Here is a 23,100-nt window from a genome sequence, read left to right as displayed (position 1 = left end):
TTTGGAGTATTGTGGGACCTGCTTTTTGCTGCTTGGTGCCACTGCTTGTACCCATGCAAGAATAAGTATTAAATATTAAATCAGAATAACAGCAGTTTCTGCATGTGATAAGAGGTGTCACAAAAGGTAGACAGTGGAGGCCTGGACTCAGTAAGTTCATCCTTAAACTTTTGACCTAATCTGTTACTTGTTTAATTTCTTTTAGAGAGAAGCAAGAATTTGCTGAGAGAGGCAGAGTGGTTTTCTCCATCTTTGGGTGAGGTTAACACCTCAGAGACTTCACCTCTGACGAGCTGTCCAGCACTGCAGAGAGCAAGGTGGCTGAAGGTAAGCATGTCTGGTTTGTGTACACTCAGGATCTGAAGAACTAAAAACTGCCAAATAGAGAGGGACCTGGGGGTGCTGATTGACAGCTGCCTAAACATGAGCCAGCAGTGTGCCCAGGTGGCCAAGAAGGCCAATTAGGAATAATGTGGCCAGCAGGAGCAGGGAAGTCATTGTGCCACTGTACTCTGCACTGGTTAGGCCACACCTTGAGTACTGTGTCCAGTTCTGGGCCCCTCAGTTTAAGAAGGACATTGAGACACTTGAACGTGTCCAGAGAAGGGCAACAAGGCTGGGGAGAGGCCTTGAGCACAGCCCTATGAGGAGAGGCTGAGGGAGCTGGGGTTGTTTAGCCTGGAGAAGAGGAGGCTCAAGGGAGACCTCATTGCCCTCTACAACTACCTGAAGGGTGGTTGTAGCCAGGAGGGGATTGGGCTCTTCTCCCAGGCAACCAGTGCCAAAACAAGAGGACACAGTCTCAAGCTGCGCCAGGGGAAGTTTAGGCTTGAGGTGAGGAGAAAGTTCTTCACTGAGAGAGTCATTTGCCATTGGAATGTGCTGCCTGGGGAGGTGGTGGAGTCACCGTCCCTGGAGGTGTTCACGAGGGGATTGGATGTGGCACTTGGTGCCATGGTCTAGTCATGAGGTCTGTGGTGACAGGTTAGACTCGATGATCTTTGAGGTCTCTTCCAACCTTGGTGATTCTGTGATTCTGTGATTTCTGTAATGCAGATGACAGAGGTCTGCAGAGCCTCTACTGTTCAGGGCATTCCAGAGATCATATTAGTAATTTGGTTAGAGGCATCTGCTGTACCAAATTTTCCTGGTAGGGCTGACTATTAGGCACCTAAAGGCAGGAAGGCAGCACAATTTGGAGTAGTGGCCTAGCTTTGCTCTGAGAACACTTGCTGTGCCAGGGCAGAGATAACATGTGTCTGCCTGTCTGTTCTTTCATATTCCCTCCCCCTTCTTGTGTCAGGGTAATGCCAAACTGCGTGTGAAGGCCAATTATTATACTTAGCACTTCCTCTGACAGCACCAAGACACCACCACTTTTTAATGTGGCTCCATTTTTGTTGTGGTGCTGTCTGTCACTCAGCCAGTGAGATTAGGAATGTGAAAATTGCTCACTTCATCTCTCAGCCTCTGTATCCTTTTGGATTTATTCCTTGCTTTGAGGATATTAAATTCTTGTGTTTGCATTAACACTTAGCATTAAAGGAAACCAGGAACAAAGAGGTAATGTTCCTTTAAAAGAACAAAATCATGCCCTACTTTAATAAGGTGCTTAAGATTCTTGTGAATGGAGGCTGTAAGGCACATTAAACTGCCCTGTGTTCTGTTTTTCTAATGTACTAATCCTGCTGATTCAGACTTTTACTACCAAACCTGCTACAATTAACTGCTTTGTAGGTGCAGTCATAACATGTCAGGTTGCTGTCAGGACAACGCTTAAGGTGTGTTCACGTCCCATCAAAGGGTTAAGGTTCTTCTGTTTATCATTTATCCTGAGGTACACACCAGGCAGGGACTCCTCTATAGCACTTTACTGATAAAATGCTCAAGGAGTACTCCTCATTAAAGAAGAAGCAATCAGTTACCTGTTGCTTAGTATTGGTAGGGAACATTTGTATTTGTAGTAGTGTCAGAAACCCTGACCAGTAGTACACTAAGGGCACCCAGCAGCTGTGTTGGCAGCTTGCTAGGACATTTGGAACCATGATTCACTTACGTGGGCACCTATTTTAATCTGAGCTTGCACAGGCTGTGAGGATGCTTGTTGGTATTTCACTGTTTCAGAAGAAGATGAATGAGGATATTTTTTATTAGAGTTTAGCAGGGATTGCAGTCCACACTGAACCAGCAGTGCTTGAGGGGCTAGACATATGCTGCCATGTGTTCCCAGGGCTGACATATGGGGCAAGGAGGCTGGGGAAGGCTAATTCCTTGTTCTGTTGGTATAGGTTGCAAAGAGATCTCCATGCTGTGTTTTGAGCTGGAGGAGAGCAGTGCTGGAGAAGAGGCTAGAAATAGCTGGAGTGGCTGAACTCAGGAGTGGTCTGAAAGCCTGCCTGCACTAAAGCTGTATGACCTTTAATGTTAACTAAAAGATGCAATCTTTACTGTGGGGAACAAGTAAACAACAGAAAAGATATTGGCTTCCCTAGGTGGGCAAACTCCTCTCCTTGACTTGTTTGTTACCTGGATTTACCAGAACTGGAAGCTGTGAGGTTTGGAGCTGACCTAAGTGAGGCATCTCAATGAAGGGAAACTGCCATTTCAATAAGTTATTCACAGACTTGTCCAGTACCACACTGTACTGGAGACCTGAATGCCTGGTTGTCAGCTCACGTTCTCTTGCTTAGACCTACACCTTTTAACTTCACAACACAGTGTTGCATATTCTGTCATCACCCTCTGTGGCAGATAGTGATGAAGGGCCTGGTTTGTGCTGCATCCATCAGCTTTTGCTGTTGCAGGTGGCTTGTAGAGGGAGAGATGCTGTGGTGCTTGTCTGCAACAAGGGGTTTCCTCCAGGGTCAGAAAATTCCTAGCTGCAGCCCTTTGCTCCAGCCCTTTCCTGTGGGATGTGGTGCATGATTCTGTCTTCTGAGCTCTCACTTGGTGGATTAGAACAAATGGAGAGAATAGAGTTTGTTGTCTTTAATAATGCCTTCAAATGTTTTGGGCAAGTTTTGGATTGTATTGGATATTGTTTAAACTGTTGGTTAGCTAAACCTCTGGGATATAGAGCTGCTTAGATTGTGCCTATGGGGGAGACTGCACATAGCAAGAACAGAGCAGATGTAGGCTGGCCATGGATTTACCCTGTCTGGTAAGACCCAGTGTGGAGCAGCTGACTTGACAGGTGTTAAATTGCTTCCTCTTCTGTGGCACAAAACAAGCTATGAAATCTTATTCCTTGAACAGAAACTTCTGTGACCACCATAAAGGGAAGGTTGCTGGGTTTGTTTTTATGAGAGTAAAGCACAACAGCCCATGAAAAAGGCCTCGTGAAATTTCCTAGTGCAGTCTGGATTTTTTTTGTTCCATTTTCCTCTGAGATAACTTAATTTTAGATTTCTAGCTGGAGAAGGGAGGAGGTGAATTCATGACACTGGGTTCAGAAGGTCTCAAGGCTATGGAGGAAGAGAACAACTGCCTATTTGATGGTGGAAGCTTTGTAGTCTGGCAGGCGGGATAGTGCAGGAAATGGATCTGTGGCATTCTCTTTGCTGCCTACCTCTCAGTCAATACAAAGGACCTCGGGATGTAGCAGAGCATCAGAGACTGTAAAGGGAGGCCTGTAGACTTTTGAAAAGCAGGCAGAGACAAGTGGTGCTGAGATTAGCAACAACACTTACCAAGTGAAGGCTTGAATACAGATCAAGCCAGGACACGGTGGCAGAGGCTGCTCCTGTGACCTTCATCTCATTCAGTTGCATGCACTGTGGCTTTGGATTTAAAAATCAGGCTGAGATCAGTTAGCCTTCCCTCTCTAGTGAGCAGCTGCTTCCTAGAGTTCAACTCTGCTTCGAGTGGCCCTCAGTGTATGAACAGCTATTGGCAGATCACGGTCAGGATATGAAAGCCTGCTTGGATCTGTCAGAAGCTGAGCTGAAATTCGATGCATCCAAGAAAGAGACCAATCAAGATGCAAGTACCAACTCTGTCACTCAGTGTAGGCCCCTAGGTTAGACTGTAAAACAAAGGGGGCTGTCTTCCCAGTGCTTCTCTCAGCCCTTTGGGAAATGGGTTCTCTTTCTGCTATCCAGACACAAACTGTAGTGCCTTCTACCCACAAATATTGAGACCCTTTATAAAAGAGAGGTGAAAATTGTCATCCTGCTCTCAAGCTTATTGGGAGGGAAATTGAAGCAATGATCACGTTAGTGGCTTGATCTGCCTGTGTGATCAGAAGGCACAGCCAGGATTAGCACAAGGAAAACTTCACTACTTTTGCAGTTGTCTGTGGTAAAACCCTTCTCAGTCATAATTAGACGAGGGCCTAAATCTGGCTGAAAGGCATGTTCCAGAATGCATCAGCCTTGTCTTGTTCCAAGCAGAACCTGTAATTTAACATTGAAAGCTTCTGGAATTCAGATATAACAGTAAATTTTAAAGGAAATACTGAACAGGGCCGACTGCACATCCCTCTTCCTCCTACTCCCAAGAAAGAGCCTTGTGAAAGAAACACTCTGAGACTTACGAGAGTCATCCTGTGGCAACTGATGTGTCTGATTTCAGAGTCAAAGTACTTCTGAAGGAGAGAGGATTAAAACAGGGAAGGGGAGAATTTACCCTGCAGGAGATTGTCAACAGATGTTCCATTATAGTTCAAAGAGCACTAGCAAAAGGCTTCTGCTGCAGGGATATATTAATTCTGGGCAGTTCATCACAGGGAGACTTGTTTTATGACTGGGAGGATACCTCTGGTAACTTACTTAGCTCTTTATTTGAACCATGAGTGGGGGATTGCATCTACCTGTAAACAGAGAGGGAGCTGAAGAGGAACACACACATTTCTTTTCTTGCAGCTCTGACAACTGTCCATCAGATCAAGATCAGGCTGGCTTGGTGGCTCAGGAGGTTATTTGGCTGATGTATCTTTCAAAAGAAAGAAGTGTTGAGCAGAGAAACTGAGGCTAACCATTGTTAGACTGCTGGGGCACGTGAAGCAGACCTGGGCTGAGTGTGTCTTTCAAATACATTTATTAGACAGGAAGTGGGAACAAACACAAGGAAGGCTGTGCACACTCTCAAGCACTGATCCCTTTGTTATTAAAATGCACACATTCCTCACATTTCATGCCATCTAGCACCTTATCTATGCTTCCTTCATGTAATAGTTAATGATTTCTTATGGAAGTTTACTAATGTTGCAGAATCAGCTGTAGTAGGGGATCTGCTTTGCAAGCTGTATATCATCAGCCACAATCAGAAGATCCTCTTCTGGGCTGCACTTAGTGCTCTAACTTCTGAGACTGTTTTGAAGCTGTGCTCTGGGTAAGGTTGATTTTTCTCAGCTCTGGAAGGAAACGTCCCCTGTGGCATTAGGAGTGGGGAAGATGGGCTGAATGTGGTTGGGTGGGAAAAGTTTAAAGACCTTCATTATCTTATAAAGTTCTGGGGGATTAAACAAAATAAACCACAAATGGTTCTGGGGATCTAATCCTGATGAAGGCTTTTATATTAGCAGTCAAGGTATTCCAGCTTTGCTGATCACTTAGCTATGTACCAGTAGGACCACATGATTTCTTTTTCCTTTGTGGAAGAGAGGATTGGAGATCACTCTCTCACTTTTGCTATGCAGTGAAGCAGAGGTGGCAGATAGATGGGAACATCCCTGGCAGAGTCACAGGGGTTACTCTTAGACAAACTCTCCCCCTTCCTGAATTGAAGATAGTCATAGGAAAAATGAGTATAAATAATGTGGAATCACACAGCCTCCTGCCTCCTTCCTAGGTATCTGGGAGATTACAACAGGCATTTTCTCTTCTCTTCTCTCCTGGGTGTGAGAAGACCACTGGCTATAAAAGCTTCCCAGGGTATGCATAATTTTGTAGCCTTAACTACCAAAAGTTTACTGCTCTGCTTCCCTGGCTTGCTTCTGCACACAGCTCCCTGGTTCAGTGCAATGCCTTTTTCATTCTGCTTTAAGCGGTAGCAAGCACAGGAGACTATTACCTGTGGGAGAGCCTCATGGGGTTGTTGATCTTACAAGATCCACATACTGGTTTTTCCACTACAGTGCTCCCCAAGGCAGTGTCTCTGGACACTGTCTGTAGCCTTATTTACAGACTTGCAGTGTAACATGATGGTGAAAATACACAGTGTCCAAAGCTGAACGACAGGCACTGAGCCATGAAGGACAAGTGAGTGGGCAGAGAACTGGCACACAGTACAGGTAGCCCTGCCCTTGGCACATCAGCTCTAGCACTGTCACTTTTCAGCTAATTAATTCCCTTTGCCTTCAAAACATGAGTCCAAAGAGAGGAGGAGGGGAGGGTAGCAAAGGCAGATGGGTCTCAAACTAGTTTTGTTTTATCTGGATTTCTTCCCTCCTATGAGGACAGACTGAAAGAGTTGGGGCTGTTCAGTCTGCAGAAGAGAAGGCTCCCAGGTGACCTAATTGTGGCCTTCCAGTATGTGAAGGGGACCTACAGGAAGGCTGGGGAAGGACTTCTCAGGATCTCAGGTAGTAATAGGACTAGGGGGAATGGAATGAAGCTGGAGGTGGGGAGATTCAGGCTAGATGTGAGGAGGAGGTTCTTCACCATGAGTGGTGAGGCCCTGGAATGGGTTGTCCAGGGAGGTGGTCGAGGCCCCGTCCCTGGAGGTGTTTAAGCCCAGGCTGGATGAGGCTCTGGCCAGCCTGATCTAGTGTGGGGTGTCCCTGCCCATGGCAGGGGGGTTGGAAGTAGATGATCCTTGTGGTCCCTTCCAACCCTGAATGATACTATGATACTATTTAGCTTTAAATCTAAGTGATTTTATTGATTCTTATTCCCTTGCTAATTAATAACACAATCATACCTTAGGCTAGAAGGCATTAAAACTAAGCCTGATCAAAAGCAAGAGCCGTCTTCAAGGGGACATCCAGAAATCAGCAACGGTTGCTTTCTGGTTCTGTCAGTTTGCTTTGCTGCACTGGAGAGATGAAGCCCACACAACTAGCCCATGGTCCACTGCCAAACCTGGCTACCTCAGAGATTGCATCACCTGGCTGGGAGATCAGAACCTGGCTGGGCAAAGGCAGTAAGCTTTGTGCCTCCCAAAGCTGGCTACCTGCAAAAGCCTGTCCTGCTGGTGCCTCTCCAGCTAACACACATCTGCTGTGTGCTACCTCCGACAAGGCAGGCTCAGCAGTTTGCTCTGCAAAGAATCAGCTCTGAGTGGGGCTGGTGGTAAAACGAAGAGAGGAAGCTCTGACATAAAGCAGCAGAATAATGCTGACTTCAGCCCTGAGAAGACTGGCTTAGCTGTAGTACGTTTGTTCTTAGTTCTGGTTTGTGTGGTTGTAAGTTGGGTCAGGATTGAAATCTGCAGGGTTTAAAGTTCAACCCCAGTTCTTCGGACTCCTTAGCTAGGCTAAGAAGTTCTTGTGTGCTTTCTCCTTGCCCTGGATCTTCCAGGGATGTGCCTTTCTAGGTTTGTTGCAAGAACCCTTCCAAAACCAGGAAAAAGAAACACATGAACAAAACCAAACACCTAAAGACCAAGTAGTTTTATTCACCATATTATTCTTATGCAGTAGAAAATGTTGTAACAGAGTTTGTGGGAGGAGCTGGATGATGTTGCCCGAGCTGAGGAGAGACTTACCAGCTCTGCAGTAAGAGACAGGCTTTTGAAATGAACTATCAGTGCTTACCTCCCTGAATCTGAGCTCCTAAGAGTTCAAAACAGCTGTAAAGCTAAACAAAAAGTACATCTCTTTCAATTTGCTTTGTCTTCTATACTATAGAAAGAAGCATGACAGATGATGCTACTTACATTTGGATTAGGCTGGTTTTCAGGCTATTTCTGTAGAGTTCAGGGTTACAGTTGACAAGAGATAAGAATAGGGGTATATTCAGTCAGAGGCAAAGGATGAGAGCCTGAAGGTGTATGTTAGATTATTTAGTCTATTGTGGTTCTCTTAAGACGCATTACATTTGATTTGACTATATAGAAACTAATCACAGCCAACCCAGACAGGGAATGACCCTGAAGAGAAACAATACAAGCAGTGGGTGGTGTCCTTCTGAACCAATAGAATAGAATAGAATAGAATAGAATAGAATAGAATAGAATAGAATAGAATAGAATAGAATAGAATAGAATAGAATAGAATAGAATAGAATAGAATAGAATAACCCAGGCTGGAAGAGACCTTCCAGATCACTGTGTCCAACCTATTATGCAACACCACCTGATCAACTAAGCCATGGCACCAAGCACCCTATCAAGTCTCCTCCTAAACACCTCCAATGATGGTGACTCCACCACCTCCCTGGGCAGCACATTCCAATGGGCAATCACTCTGCTTAGAATTTCTTCCTAACCTTCAGCCTAAACCTCCCCTGATGCAGCTTGAGACTGTGTCCTCTTGTTCTGGTGCTGGTTGCTTGGGAGCAGAGTCCAACCTCCTCCTGTCCACAACCTCCCTTCCTTTACAGCTATAGTTCACAGCTGTCTGGCATTTTCACTAGAATCAGCTCTGTGAGTCTTCCTACCTCATACTGCTGCTGTGAATGACAGGATTCATTGTGCTCTGGGAAGGCTTTCAGTTCCATGTTTGCAATGAAAGCAGAAGGACCAGGACACATTTGGCATTTGTAACTTTATTGCAGAAAAAAAACAAACAAAATTCCACTATTAACATATTTTACAAAGAAAGTTGCACTTTGGTGTTGGGCAAGTTTTCTTCCTGACCCCTTTCCCCTGGACAGAGATGCATGGGAACCCAGAAGAGTGAGCCCCTGCCCTTTCGCTTGTGTGCAGAGACACCTTCCAGCTCTGCCAGCCTGCGCCAGTTCTAGCCAGGCTGGAGCTGTTTTCCACCACTAACTTGCCTCTCTTCGTGCCAAAACCCAGTAGCACCCTGCCCTCCGGCCGAGGAAACAAGTCTGTAGCTAGGGAGATTGCTCTGTGCAGACAATGCTTGACACAAAAGCTTTGGAGTTGTGACAATTGCCCTTTAGTTTTCATGCAGCAGCAGGAGAACCAACCCTTCTTTCCTATTTTACTGGACATCCTTACAATTAACAGATGCAAGAGCAAAGCCAACAGCTGAACCCAAACTGCACTGCAGCCATTTGACAGACACTGCAGAAGCAGTAATGCCGAAAAGAGGATCTGCTGCCTTACTCAGTTCATCTATTTAACCCAGGCTGGTTCTGCTCCATCTTCAGGCTTTCCAGATCACTTGAGCCCTGCTGATGAGGAAACTCCCCTTTGCCTGCTAAGAAAAGCAGTAATGGCACTGGAAAAAAATACAGTGAGGCCTGCTATCTGTCCTTTGTGGGGCCAGAGAGTGTTGCTACTGAAAGAAGAGAAGAGACAGACTTGTTAAGAGCAATGTGGTAGGTAATTTCTAGCCCTTGCTGTATCCTGAGGGACCAACTGCCTTAGTCAAAAATCAACTACTTTAGAGAGGACATGTGTTTTTCTTTACCTACAGTCAAACATGAGTTAGAAAACAGGAGCAGGTGTTCATTACATGAAAGCTTTCATGTCATGCACACTCTGGTCTTTCTGAGGCAAGGGTAGAAGCCCCATCCCTGGAGGTTCTTAAGGCCAGGCTGGATGTGGCTCTGGACAACCGGATCACTATAGTGTGAGGAGTCCCTGCCCATGGCAGGGGGGTTGGAACTAGATGATCCTTGAGGTCCTGTCCAACCCTAACAATTCTACAGTTCTATGATTCTTAGACTTACACTTAGAAGCTCTGGTCTTTGAGTTTCCTTGAGGAGCCTCAAGAACCTTGGATACAGTGTACACCAGTGATATTTTCAGGCAAAAGTGCAGAATCTAATGAGCCTAATGCTTAGAAAGGGAAGGGGAGGAAGGCACCTACATCCAAGATCTGGCCTCATCACAAGACATCAACTGGCTCAAAGACCAACATTAGAAGGTAAAGGAGTTTTGACCTTGCATAGCAGAGGAGAGAGAATGCAGAGCTAGTTTTGTACAACAACATGCAGCAACCAGATGCTAGCAGCAAAATGGGAGGTACCTGAGGAAAGGCATAGGTCAGTCCAGGCAGGGAAATGGACTAAAGCATTTACTGAGCCTGGGCAAGGAGTTTACAGATATGCTGCAAGCATCAACCATGGGAGACATAATTTAGGTGAGACCAAATTAGTGTGTCTAATTGGCAATAGATGGAGTCCCATCAAGCCCTGTTAAGATAAAATTATGTTCACTTTCCTCCCAGTAACTTCAAAGCAACATCAAGTAGCAAGGGCACTTCTCCAGTGGCCACAAAACTGTTTTCCCTGGTTAAAGATAAAAGGTATGCATGTAGGAGGGAAGCAGAGCAGTCTGCCATCCTCCTCATAGGCGTTTCAGGATGGGCAGTGCCAATCCTAGGACTAAAGCTGAAACAGGAACAAAAAAAGTGCAAGGAAAAAAAAAAAACAACCCAAACAAACAAACAACCTTAAAAATACAGAACAGGAGGGAGCCCAAAAGAGCTGATTTCCACATCCTTGGCTCCCTAAGAAAATGGCAGTCTCTTTTGCTAGCACTGTGCTGACACCAACAGTGTTAAGAGCTCATGTGTGATGGATCACTTGCCCACATCCTTTGAAAGCAGCAGCTGCCAAGATGGACAGAAGAGATCCATGCAGAATGTGATGGTAAATGTTCTCTTGGCTAATTGGTCACCGCACTAAAAGGAGGAGGCACCTCTTCAGGGCATTGTTTCAAGGAGAGCCTGGAGGAAAGGGCCAGACTTGGGCTCTGATTCTCAGCATTAAAACATCAACACTGAACTACTTAAAATGTCAAAACCCAAAAGCCACCTGAAAGGGATCTTTCAGTTGTGTGCAAATCACAGCCCCTTATTTCTCAGCAGATCATCTGGGACCAAGTCCTCAAGGCCTTCTCCTCTGGGAAGTTCAGCCGGCCAGGCAGAGGACAGCCTGGTTGCCTAGTAGCTGTAGAGTGAGAGAGGGGTGTCCTCCATCATGTCATCCTAGAAGCAGAGAAGAGTGTGCTTTAATAAGATGTCTGCAGAATGGCATACAGTCCCAGCCTGGAAGAGTGCTGTGCAGGCAGCAAGGCCTTCTCTTCCACGCTGTCACAGTGTGACCATCTGCCCAGCAATCCACCTAGATGCCATTCTTGTGTGATTCCTGGATCTCTGGACTCTTGCTTTGCCCTCCTGCTGCAGGAGGTGTATGCAGGAACAGCCTGTCTGTTGCAGGGATGTGGAAAACCCTGGCTGTGGAAAAATCCACTCAGCTTCATACAGCATCAGCTTGCTTGCTAGCTGCTGAAGGGAATCGGCACTCCTCTCAGAAAGAGCAGGGAGTTAGCTGCAGCTTTCCTACAGCTAATCCAGCTTTTGAAATCCTCATACCTTTTTGTGTCCCCAAACAGTCAAAAGCAGATAGACAGACAACATCCTCAGAACAGAGCACAGAATCTGCTAGGTCACAGTCACAAAGCAAACAGATCAGAACACAGGAGGAGAGGCTAAGAAGGTGTCATTCAGGGGAAGTTTGGATGGAGTTCCCCTTCCTCTATTGACCCCTTAGCATTCCCCTGCAGAGTGAGGGGAACGCAGAGAGCTTCTTTAGTGGCCAACCTTGAGACTTGCTGTCTTGATTCAAACCCTGGATGGAAGGAGAGGGACCTAAGAGGGAACAGGAGTTGTGATCAGCATTCTTGCTGCTGCAGATACTCAAAGCATTGCTAATGTAGTAGAAGGGGAACTGCAAAGCAGTCAGTAGCAAGCCAGACCACATAAGGCTGAGGCTGAAAGCATTACTCACCATGGGCAGGTCCTGCAGGCGCCGGAACTCCATGCGACTGTTGTGCTGGCGGTATCTCAAGAAACCCACCAAGCCCAGGATGCCCACCATGACAATGAAGATGGAGATCACAGTGATTACCAAAGGGTCAGCCTTTGTTGTGTCAGCCAAAGGAGAACTGGGTAGCTCTGCAAGGATACAAATGGAATGAGGCCAAACGAGAGCTTTCAAGGGCCAGAGTAGCAAAACCTTGTATGTTTTGTGTTTGCTGAGAGGCAGTTTGAGGTAGCCCTAACTTAACCCTTTGTCATGTTTTATAAGAGCAGGAACAAAAGCAGAGCACTTACCTGGATTTTCATCATCACCAACATCCAACACAGAAGCTTTCTCATGCATGGGCTCTAACGGCTGCTCCGGCGTAGATGTGGTGGGGGGGGGTGGCAGCTACAGCAGCAGATGTGGAGCGGCTCACAAGGGGTGGTGTCACCATCACAGTACTGGAGCTGGTAGCAGAGGATGTGCTCCCCATGGTGGAGACAGAAGCAGAGTAGGTTCTGGGCTCCATGGTGCTCTCCTCTCTGGAATCCACAGGACTCATTCCTGGCCTGGTTTCAGACCTTGTTGCTGTGGTCCCCACAGTCTGGCCATTAGAAGGCCCCAGCTGAGAGCGGTTAGTTGTTGCTGCAAGACAGGGACAAGCAGTTATTTCAAGGAATAAAGTGGAAGTGCACTGTTCTGTGGGACTGGATGAGAAGGAAGCAGGGCTGTAAGGAAAACTGCTGAGACTATAGGAAAAGCAGCTTATTGACAACCCTTTGAAAAACAAGAATGTCCTACAGCACAGCTACAGCTGAGCCACATTGTAAGGCACAGTGCTTAGAAAGTCCTCTTGGCTTTCACATGGGACGATCTGCACTGTCAGCTGGGCTCTCAAGTCCTGTTCTATGGGAAGAAAGGACAAGCAGAGAAGCCTCAAAGAGCACTGCCTAGAGCTGGGGATCAGCACAGAGCAAGAGATTGGGAAAGGTCTTTCATCCCTCCTTACAGGGAGCATTTATAGGGGGCTGCCCAAGGCACTGGGTATCAGCCATCCCCAAGGCTGTGTCTGTGCGTCACAGAACAGCAGGACCCTGTGACACAAACCAGGGTGAAGGATGCAGTTGTGCATGAACATCATGCAAATCAATGGTCAGTCAATGTCTGCCTTGCATCAGGGATGTGTGACAGTCTGGCAGGCCCCAAGGTGGGTGAGAGTGGGACTGCAGACCCTATAGCTAGTCCCCATGCTGCCCAGAGGGATCTGAGGGTAGGCTTCCCTGGCTACCCAGGGTTGGATGGGCCGATGTTTATGCCTGCCCATCTCCATGCTTTATTTTAAGGGAAGGCATGCTGCCCCATTCTGCAGGCAGCAGGGAATGCTCTTGTGGTTGCCCCAGCCCTGATGCAGGAAAAGCCCAGCTGGGCAGCACTGCTGAAGCATATTGTTTTGGATGGCACAGGTAAAGGACTTCCTTGACCACAATCAATGTCCTCATCAGAAAGGAGCCAGCACAATACCACAACTGGGTTTGCAAAGAGGATGCCAAACTAACAGCACCTCTGCCACTCAATCCCATTGAGCTGGCTATACTTAATATCTCATTCCCCCTTCTCCCCCTCCATCCAAAGCTCCCATGAGAGTTCACAGAAAAGGTTGTGCATTTTTTGGGCAGGACTTTCTGTACAGGCAGTAAAGGCAAAACCTCACCCAGCACACTGTTCAGAGGAAGAGTAGGTGTTGCACTGCTAGCATCATCCGTTTCTTCTGTTGTGCTGAAGGGCTCTGTGACTTCGGGGTTGGGCTGTTTTCCTTCCAGAGTACTGGCAGAGGGGCTAGGGGAGGAGATTCCAGCGCTGCTGTTGCCTGTCAAGCTCTCATTGTGGTGCTCATGCTGTGTGAGTGTGATGTCTCCAGGGCTGGCAGTGGTGGAAGCCGGCAGTGTCTCTGCCTTGGTGCCTACCATGGTGGTGATAGGGATGGAGGCATTCTCCACATCTGTAGTGTGGGCTCCAGTGGCATTCAGTGTTTCAGCAGTCAGGTTTTTCTCCAGGCTTGTCTCAGAATTGTTAGTAGTCACTGGACTGAAGTCAGAGTCTTGCCTTGGCTGATGTGAGGTTAGCACTGTGCTAAGAAAAGGTGAAGGTGTCACCAAGGTCTCTGCTGTCTTCTGTCCTTCCCCTGCAGAACAGAGTTAAGAAATGCTGAAAAGTTTGCCAGATATCCCAGAGAGGAAATAGAGAAAGTAGCCAGGAGTTGAACATATTTATCCCCTTAACTCCAAATCCAGTACAGGTTCACACTTGGGGAAGGAGGTCAAATAGCTCCTCTGTCCTGCTGTCCGCACTTTATCCTCCTGCTGTCTTTATCCTCCTCCCTCTCAAGTCCTCTGTTCCTGTTCTGTGGAGTCAGCATCACTAATCCCTCTTCCCCAGATTACCTTTTAAACCTTTCTGGAGGACTTTTTTTTTTTTAAGTACCACCTGAGACCTGATTGTGTGAGAAACTTAGAGAAGTCTTCCTTGGTTCATTGAGACTCAGAAGTGGTGCAGTAAAAATACAAGCTGGGAAAAAATGGACTCAGTGGAGTGTAGAGAGAGTTTAAAAAGTGTGTGGGTGGCAAGGATAAAACATATCTTGCCAGTCATCTCAGTAGTGTTCTGGGCTTGCTGCTGGAATGGAAGGTGAAGTGGGTAGTAAGAGAGTATTGCAGCTAACAGAGCTGGTGGTGTACTTCGGGAGCCGCCTTCATGAGCTATTTATGAACACATCACCACCATAAAGTGTGCCTGTTGTCATAGAAATGGGGAGCTACTCAGCCTTCCACTACAGCAAACAGGGCCAGGTTTCCTCATGGGGACCCACAGCAAACAAGGATCCCCCCCCTCCCCGCCCCGGATCCACAGCTGCTAGACAGTGTGACAGCAGCATGGGAGGAGGAAAGCCACAGGGCTCTTACAGTGCCTGTTCATAAATGTGGATCTTGTGAGGATGTTTAGGGCATAACCAGGCATAAAACAGAAATGTAGCCACATCAGGATGGACCTCCTAACGATTTCCATTAAAGTTTCTACCTGAGCCACAGAGGTGTGGTGAGCCAAATACAGGAAACAAAAGAAAGGTGTTAAAGAAAATCCATCTTCATGCCCACTCTTTCCACAGCAGAGAAGCATGGGAGGCAGATGCCATGACCAAGAAACATTTATCCACCCACAGAGCAGCCCACTCTTTTACTAAGGCTTTGGGGAAATCCCAGCTGTTTTTAAAAGCTCTCCAGAATGGACACAGTTATCAGAGTTCTTTTCCAGCTACAGCACTTAACAGGCCCTAAAAAAAGACACAATACATCTCCGTCAGAAGACCTTTACAGTACCCTGACCAGCTGGAGAATTCAAACCCTCGAAGCAGCCTGACAGAGCTGTGCTTCCCCAGCCCAGGGCCCCAGTCCCAGGAGAGGGCTGCCATGGAGGACACGCAAGAAGACAGCAAAACCCAGCTCAGCACATTTGGAGAATGAGCTCTCCAGGGGAGCCCCAGCTGGGGCGACTTAAACTTGAAGGCTGAAGGCATAAAGTGATGCTCCCTTCGGCCTTGCCTGGATCCAGCAGTCCATGGCCAGAATGTGCCTCTAAACAAAACAAGCTGCTCTCTGAAACAGAGCTAAGGTGTAGGGTGCATTTACAACAGTAAGACTCATAAGGAAAAGAGCTAAGCACTGTGTTTCCCAGGATCAGGCTCCACAGCTCACAGCTCTTCATGTGACAGTCTCCAGCCTTGAACCCACCATTGCTATTCAGTGTGCCGCTCGCTGGGCAAAGTCCCAGCAGCTCCAGATCCTGTGCTGGACAACACCGAAGGATCCCAGCTGGGCATTGGCAGATGCTCTTTCTGTAAACACCTGACTACCTGCTCCTGTGCAGGAAAAGCAGCAAACAGAGCTTCACTGTCACCATGGGGTAAACAGGAAAGGTGGTGGCCAGGTGCCGAGCCAGTGGTGAGCCTGGCTACGTGCTGGTTTGAATAGCTGGCCTGTGCCCCAGGCAGCCTCCCATGGGGCAGCAAGCAGAGGGAAAGTTTGGGGAGAGCTGTCTTGCACAAAGGCCTGAGCACCTCTTAAACAGTCTTGCCCATTTCTGACCAGGAAAGCAAGCCAGGGGGAAGGCTTACAAGTCTGGGCCCTACATGCCAGGGCATCTCCCTGTCGTGCCAGGAGGGGCTGTGGGGCAGGATGAACTGTGGGAACAAGCAGGTTCCCCCCTCCCTGCAAATAAGGACAAGCTCTACACGGTCTGCAAGAGGGAGAGCTACTGGGAGTAGGATTTCTCCACACTCTTCTCTCTATAAATAGCCACCTGGCTCCTTCCCCCAGAAGTACCTGGTGTCCATCACCGCCAAGGAAGCAGTGCCCAGGCCGATGGGTCGCTACGGCCCTGCATCCTACAGGAATGCAGCCAGACCACTGTGCTTGTGCTGGTGCTGTAGCAGCAGCTGGCCCGGGTCTAGTCTAACACAGCACTGTGGTGTGTAAAACCTGCTTTGTAGACAATTGCAGAAGAGATGTTAATATTGGCAGGTACGGAGCAGGAAGAGCCCTGCCTTTGAGCGTGGCAGGTGTTGATTGCGCCTGGATTAGCAGGTCATCCAGCCCAACACATCACAGCGCAAGCAAACAAAGGAGAGCCTAAACCAGGCTAACACAAAAGACTCCAGCCATTAAGAGATGGTGGTGGGAAGACAGAGAACAAAGCAAGAGCCTTAAGATGGGCAAGGAGACAAAAGACAGTGAGTAAATCCTGATCACTCCGGGACAAAAGGACAAAAGAGCACCATCACCATCTGTTACCTCCATCCAAAGGCAGCACAGTCATCAAGCAAAGCACCTGGGGAAGTACCAGATAGGTGCAACTTGGTGCTTGTGAATATGTAGGTCTTAAAAGCCCAAGCACTAGCGAGTTTTACTTTGGCTTTAAAACAAAACCACTCCCAGACAGGGTCTTACTACGTCTTTGCAGCGTTGTTGCTGCAATGCCACTATTTTGTTTCCCCCAGTTTTATCACCCACCCAGGCAACTCCTTCCCACTCTGGTGCAAACCCTGCAGTACAGCCGGGAGAACACAACTCTGCCGCGAAGCTGCTGTGCCTGGCTGTGCTGAATGAGACCCTGCAAACCCACATCAGCTGTGGTTCTCCAGGGTCAAGCCATTGTGGTTTCTTCTGGATCTTTGCTGCCCAACAGCTTGGAGAATCCGCAGCTCCAGCGCTGTCACTGCTGCTCTAGCCACTGAGCAGTGATGTTTGTAGCTGTTTATCAGTTACTTAGAGAGACGCAGGTCAGAGCTCGTTACTCTGACGTCTTCCTGGAGGAGCTCTGCTTCCTGCACCACATGCCAGGAAGGCTGTTGCTGCATTACCTAAGACATCACCATCATCGGCTCTTCCAGACAAGAGGGAACCATACCCCTCATGTCTCAGATGGAAAGGGAATGAGTTAGTATGGATGCTTCCCTTTTTCTGGGATCCTCCAAGGCCTGACAGTTGGTTAAGGTGCAGTCACCCTTAGAACAAAGCAAACACCATAGTAGAGCAAGTGAAGAAGTGGGATCAGCTCAAGCAACAGCTCTGATAATAACAGCATCTGTTTCCCTGACAGGCAACCATAGGTGGGTTTGCTTTGGTTACACTGCAGTGCCTGCTAAAGCATAGATGGCTGCTGGTCCCCTGGCTACAGCCCTACTCCTGCCTCAGGTCTGTGCTAACCACTAGGCTCAGTCAGTGCTTGGTGAGAATCAGTGATCTCAGGCCACATCAGTGCAGGGCTGGTGGATTTGGAGCAGCAGCTCCCATCAGACAGTGCTGACTGCAGTGACCTCTGTCTGGGAAATGAGAGGGGCAAAGGAAGAGAAACATCCCCCAGGGGAGGAGGGATGCAGCCAGACGAGAAGCCCCTGACTTGAACAAGGGTGGGAAACGCTCCTGGCTCCTCAAGGGAGGGGAGCTTCAGCTCCTCTTCTGCCCAGCATGACAACACTGAGGGACCTCTACACATCAGCCTGAGCTCCCACCAGTTCCAGAGCAGACACGGTATAAATATGCCATAATGGGAAGGAGTAAAGGAAGCCAGCTCTGCAGGAGGTGGGGCCATTCCTGCTTTCCACTCCCTGCCCAAGTTTCAGGCCCAAGGCCAAATGAGGGGCTGAGGAAAGTGTGCACGAGAAGGGCAGAACATCCCTGCTGTGTCAGGACAGTGAGGAAGTCTCCTCCATCCTCTGCCACTGCAGCCACCTCACCAACTATTGGTTTCTCGAAGTAAAACAAGACAGAGAGAACAGGGCCTCAGCTGGACCAGCTGCATGTGAGTTCTTAACAACCATCCTGCCCCCATCCCAGCAGCATCCTCTGCACCCTCCTTCCTATCTCACCCAGAAACAGTAGCTTGAGCTCCCCAAGGGTCAACACAAACCTCACTCCAATCCATAGCCTTTACCACCGTTTCTAAAATCCCTCTTAAAGTGAGATGTAGGAGAGCCATGTAACGTAAGGAAGCGAGCAGCAGGCTGGCTGCTGGGATTCGAGGGAGAGCAGGGTGCAGGCACTACTGGAAGGGGCACACAGAGACCCAGGCAAGAGCTAAGCATGAAGAGAAGAAAGGATCCTCTGAGGATTTCAGAAAAAGTGCCCGTGGGAGCAGGACTCCCTGGTGAGGATGTACCCTCCTGCACAGGCTGCCACTCTCTGTGGGTAGCACCTCACTTGAATCAGCTTCCTACAGAACACATGTCACACCACTACTCTGATTCATTGAAAAGGCACCCAAGCCCTTCCAAAATGCTATTTTTGTGCCTTCACTGAATTTGATTTCCACTTAAGTGTAACAGCTCAAGTCCCAAACAACCTACTAACATGCAAAGTGAAGGCATTGTTTAAAAAGGAACAGTCTAAGCTGCAACCTCTATGTGTTTAAGCAATTATAGTATATCCTTCTGCTTAGCAAAGTACTCCATTAAGTGTAGAAATTATCTTTTGTTGCCAGTTATTACATCTTTATGGTTACCAACCAACGGTAATTAAACAACCTCTTCAAGGAAAAAGAGCTGGAGTATAAATGCAAATAAAACCATGGAGTGGGATTTCAACTCCAGGCTCTTCATTTCATTTAAAAGCAGAACCAGAGTAGCTGCTGCTGAGGTATCAGCTGAGCCTGACCTCTTCCCCTTAACTCAGAGCTTGGAACAAAAAAAGCCCCAAGTGGCAGAACAGATTTCTAGAGCCTTTCAGGTAGGTGCCAGATGCAACCAGAGATGTTGTAGAGCAAACATCCTCGTTGCAACAAAGCAAGGCTTGGATCTGGTACAAAGGGCAACTGCTTTGTAAATCAGCTCCAGTTTGATACCCTGCAGGACCCCGGGGGAGGCAGGATGCCACCGGGCTGCATTTGCTGCAGGCTCCAGTGATGTCCCTGCCATGGCTGATGCCAGGACTGTTCCCATCCTGAGAGATGGGCACAGGGACAGACAGGACCTTGCAGCCCAGATGGAGACCACAGCAGAGCTCTTGCATGGTGACAAGTTAATTTCCTGTACCCCACATGGCCTCTGTGAGTGGAGCCATGGCAGCTAAACTGCGGGGGGCTGAACTGGGGGTGCTGAGCACCCAGCACAGCCCTGGAAAATGGCCAGGCCAGGCCTGCTGCAAAGCAAGGGTTGCAGTGAGGGCCAGGAATAGAACCCAGGTCTCCTGACCAAGAAGCTCCTTCCAGCCCGATAAGCAGGTGGCCACAAGCTGAGCACGAGACGGGGCTCTGATTAGATATGGGGCACTGAGTGAACATGGCACTGGGGAGGGACAGCTTAGCATCTGGCCTGCCCAGGCAGGCAGGAAGATGCTTCCTCAGGACGTTTGCAGATGCCAGGCCTCAAGCTTGAATGCCTGGGGAGCAAAGAAAGAAGCTAGGAGTATGCCCGTGCTACCACTTTGTTTAATGGCACTGCATTCACAATGGGACAACCAGCTGATGTTGGCATAGCAGAGCCACACTGAGCAAGAGTTACAAGAACAGAGATGAGAAGCCCTGGAAACAGCACTATAAATGCTGAGCATGAGTTCTTCAGTACTAGGAAAACCCAGAAAGCAGCACAGACATGCCCAGAGCATGCAGTGGTGATGGACCCTGAGCTGGGGAGGAAGCACCAGCCCAAGCACCTGCCTGCAGGACGCAGCACCCCAGGGTGGCACACTCTGCCTAGCCCTGCCACATGAACCCCTGCTCACCCAGACAGGGTGGGGAGAGATGCAGGAAACAACTTTCCACAGGTTTGAATGAAGGTCCATCACTAGTCACCATACAAAGGCAAGAGTGCTTATCCCACATCTCCAAACTGCTTATCCTGTGACAGAACAAAAGGGGAGAACAGGCTGCCTTGCTCAGCCACCACTGTCACACCAGACAGTTGTTTTCCCCTGGCTGCATATACCTATGAAGCCCAGTAGTTGGCAAGAAGGTACCCAGGAGCCTCTCATCTTGTTTGCTTCAGTGAGGCAAATCCCTCAGTGAAGGGATGAAGACTTCTTTGCCCAGAGACTGCTGGGGATATGAACAGTACCCAGGGCCTGGGAAATCCTCCATTCTCTGAGGCTGCGTAGCACAGATAATACAGCAACAGCAGGGAGCTCTGGCATCAGCCAGCCCTGGCCCTGCTTAACTCAGGAGTCACAGCTGCAGTGGAGGAAACACTCATGTCATTAGGAGAAAATTAATTAGCCAGTTGCCTTAATAGCAGCCCTGTGTCAGCAGGGAGTCTAGTCTCCAGTACAGTGAGCTGGGGGGAGTCTGGACATCAGGAAATCTGCCCAGCCCCAGGCAGCCCCCAAGCCTTCTGGCTGTGTAGCTGCTGGTTTCATGGGCCATGGGCTTTGGAGGATGCATCCTGCCCTGAGCAGTGGCAGTTTAGGTCACACCAGGTGGGCATGTGCCCTGTCCCTGTCCTGAGCAACCCCCTCAGGACATGGCCTAAGACCTGAGCAATGCTGAGCCATACAAGAGGAGCCCCACAGAGTGTGGCGAGAATGAAGGCTGTGCAGTGGAAACTGCTGCAGCAAGAACTGCATCTGCCCACTGAGAGGGGCTCAGTGGAAAGGAAAAAAGGAGGGAGAAGGGCCTCTGCTTTAAATTATCTCTGCTCCTCTTTGCCAGGAGAGATGGGGCCAAGGAGATGAAGGCGGTGAGTGGTTCACCCCTGCCCAGCAGGTCAGGGCTTGGAAGGGCAGCAGGGAGGCATGATTCACCCCATCTGGGTTTGGGAAGAACATGTGCAGAAATGGCATTGAAGACCAATGCCATGACATGATGGGGCTGGACAGGAGGTGCAGGGCTGGTCGTTACCCCATGCAGCTGGAGGTACTACCCAGAGGAGAAGACTGAGCTGTGGCTCAGTTCTAGGTGCAGGAGAACTGGAGTCATCCAGCCAGCGTGGGGTAGGATCCATCCACTCCCCCTCACCCTGGGCAAACAAGGGGGGAAAAAAAATCATGGCAAATTGTCCACGGGACTCTGCAAGCAGACACACTGCCCGCCTGTGTGTGCAGCCCTGCCAGCTGACAGACAGGGCTTTATGCTGCTCCTAGCCCTGTGCTGTCCCCTCTGCTTGCAAGGCAGCTCAGCACAGGAGGAAAAGGCAACAAAATGCCCAGGCCAAAATTACTTCAAGTTTTTATTTGTGAGGCTGACGGTGCTGGAGGAAGTGGATTTCCGCAGGCAGCAAAGAAAGGCTGTATTGAGAGGCTGCTGTGGGCAGAGCATGGGGGATGTGGCAGCCTGAGCCCCTCTATGGCCCCGCAGCAAACCTGGCTGGGGAGCAGGAGCAGGCACTGCTGGAAGGGGGAGCAAAGAAGATCTGTGCCAGAGGCAGGGCAGAGACCAGCTCATGGAGCTGGGACAAGTCTGGTTCTGGGCCGGCCGACTGTTGACTTTTGGGCCAATCTGCAGGCCAACCTTTCCCCTCCATTACTGTATGCTGGGATTCTCTGGTGTCTCATTAAGTGTTGTCCTTGCTATGAAGCAGTTTTTTCTTGCTGGCATCTCTTCCATGGCATCTATTTTCACAAAACATTTTCTCTCTCAACTGTGGCTGCAATTAGCATATGGACCCAAAAGCCATGAGGATAAGGGCCAGGCCAGCTGCACTGAGCCCATTTCCTGAGGCTGTGCAGCGACTTGGGATTGAGATGCTAAGCATGAAAGATGCTAGAAAAAAACAGTGCAACTTTAATTCTGGCATGTCCCAGCAGTGTGAGTCTTGGACTTCACAGCAAGAGAGCCTCTGTGAGCCAGCTGGGGCAAGGGGACTCCCTAGGGGCACCCCAGTGTGCTGGGGCCAGGCAACACTGTGAGACATGGGGCCAGTACAGACGGTGGCAGCCCTGAGCTCCTCCTCTCACAGTGGAAATATCGAGTCATTCCTCTGCCAGTGGCTGGTCACCTCCCTGCACCCCATCACAGTGCAGCCACCGTGGCAAAGGGAGCACCCAAGGCTTTGCTCACATAAAGGGGGCTGGTTTGGAACTACTTCCCCATACTCAGCCTCAAACCCAGCCAAACCGCACCCAGCACCCAAAACCTCAGCCAGACCACTGCTCTCGGTTCCAGGGTTCAGCCCCACAGGCACCTACACTGGGGTTCCGACACAACAGTTTCTGTGTATCCCCCCTTGGTCTGCAGCTGTCGTAGCGCTGTGATCTGACCAGGGCTTTTTCTCAGCCATAAAGACGAGGAAACACATTTGCTTTCTGAGCCCCAGGTAAGCCCCTAAATGCCAGCTCTGACTTTGTCACTGCCAGGGTCATGGGGGATGACGACAGCCCCCTGATTCGGGGCACGCTCCCAGCCACGCAGCAGGGCTCGGAAGAGTGTTGGTGGACGGGGCTGTCAGCACCACGCTGCAACCGCGCCTGCCCACGTGGGGACATGTTGCTCGTGGAGCCGAGTCGAAATAGAACCCGAGACAGGCTGCCTGGGGCCAGGGTCTGGCTCCTGCTCCGTCCCGGACACCGCTATCGCCTCCTCTCCCCCAGCATGACCGGGCGGGCGCCCTGTGCCTGCAGGGAGGTGGCAGAGCGCGGGCTTTGTCTGGGGTACCCTCGGTGGGAAGCTCAGCAGTGGCTCGTAGGCACCCAAGAGCTGCAGGGTGGGAGAAAGGGGGCTCGCAGGGCTGTAGGCTGGTGTGCGAGCGCCTCCGGACTCCCCTCCTTGAACATCCCCTCGTGTTCCGCGCTGGGCTGGG

At 49.3% G+C, this 23,100-nt stretch overlaps 1 long non-coding RNA gene across 1 annotated transcript in view; it reads left to right on the top strand.

Moving 5' to 3' along the window:
- Positions 1-252: 252 nt before the first annotated feature.
- The window catches only part of LOC137442622 (uncharacterized), a 30,121-nt gene continuing 7,273 nt past the window's right edge, over positions 253-23,100 (top strand). Inside the window, exon 1 of the long non-coding RNA XR_010987714.1 lies at positions 253-327. This is a non-coding gene — a long non-coding RNA (uncharacterized lncRNA). The remainder of the gene's footprint in view (positions 328-23,100) is intronic.

Source organism: Melanerpes formicivorus, unplaced genomic scaffold (genome assembly GCF_026170545.1).
Source record: "Melanerpes formicivorus ecotype bairdi unplaced genomic scaffold, bMelFor1.0.p_v2 SCAF_7, whole genome shotgun sequence".
Classification (NCBI taxonomy): domain Eukaryota; kingdom Metazoa; phylum Chordata; class Aves; order Piciformes; family Picidae; genus Melanerpes; species Melanerpes formicivorus.
This window is presented reverse-complemented; position numbering and strand designations above follow the sequence as displayed.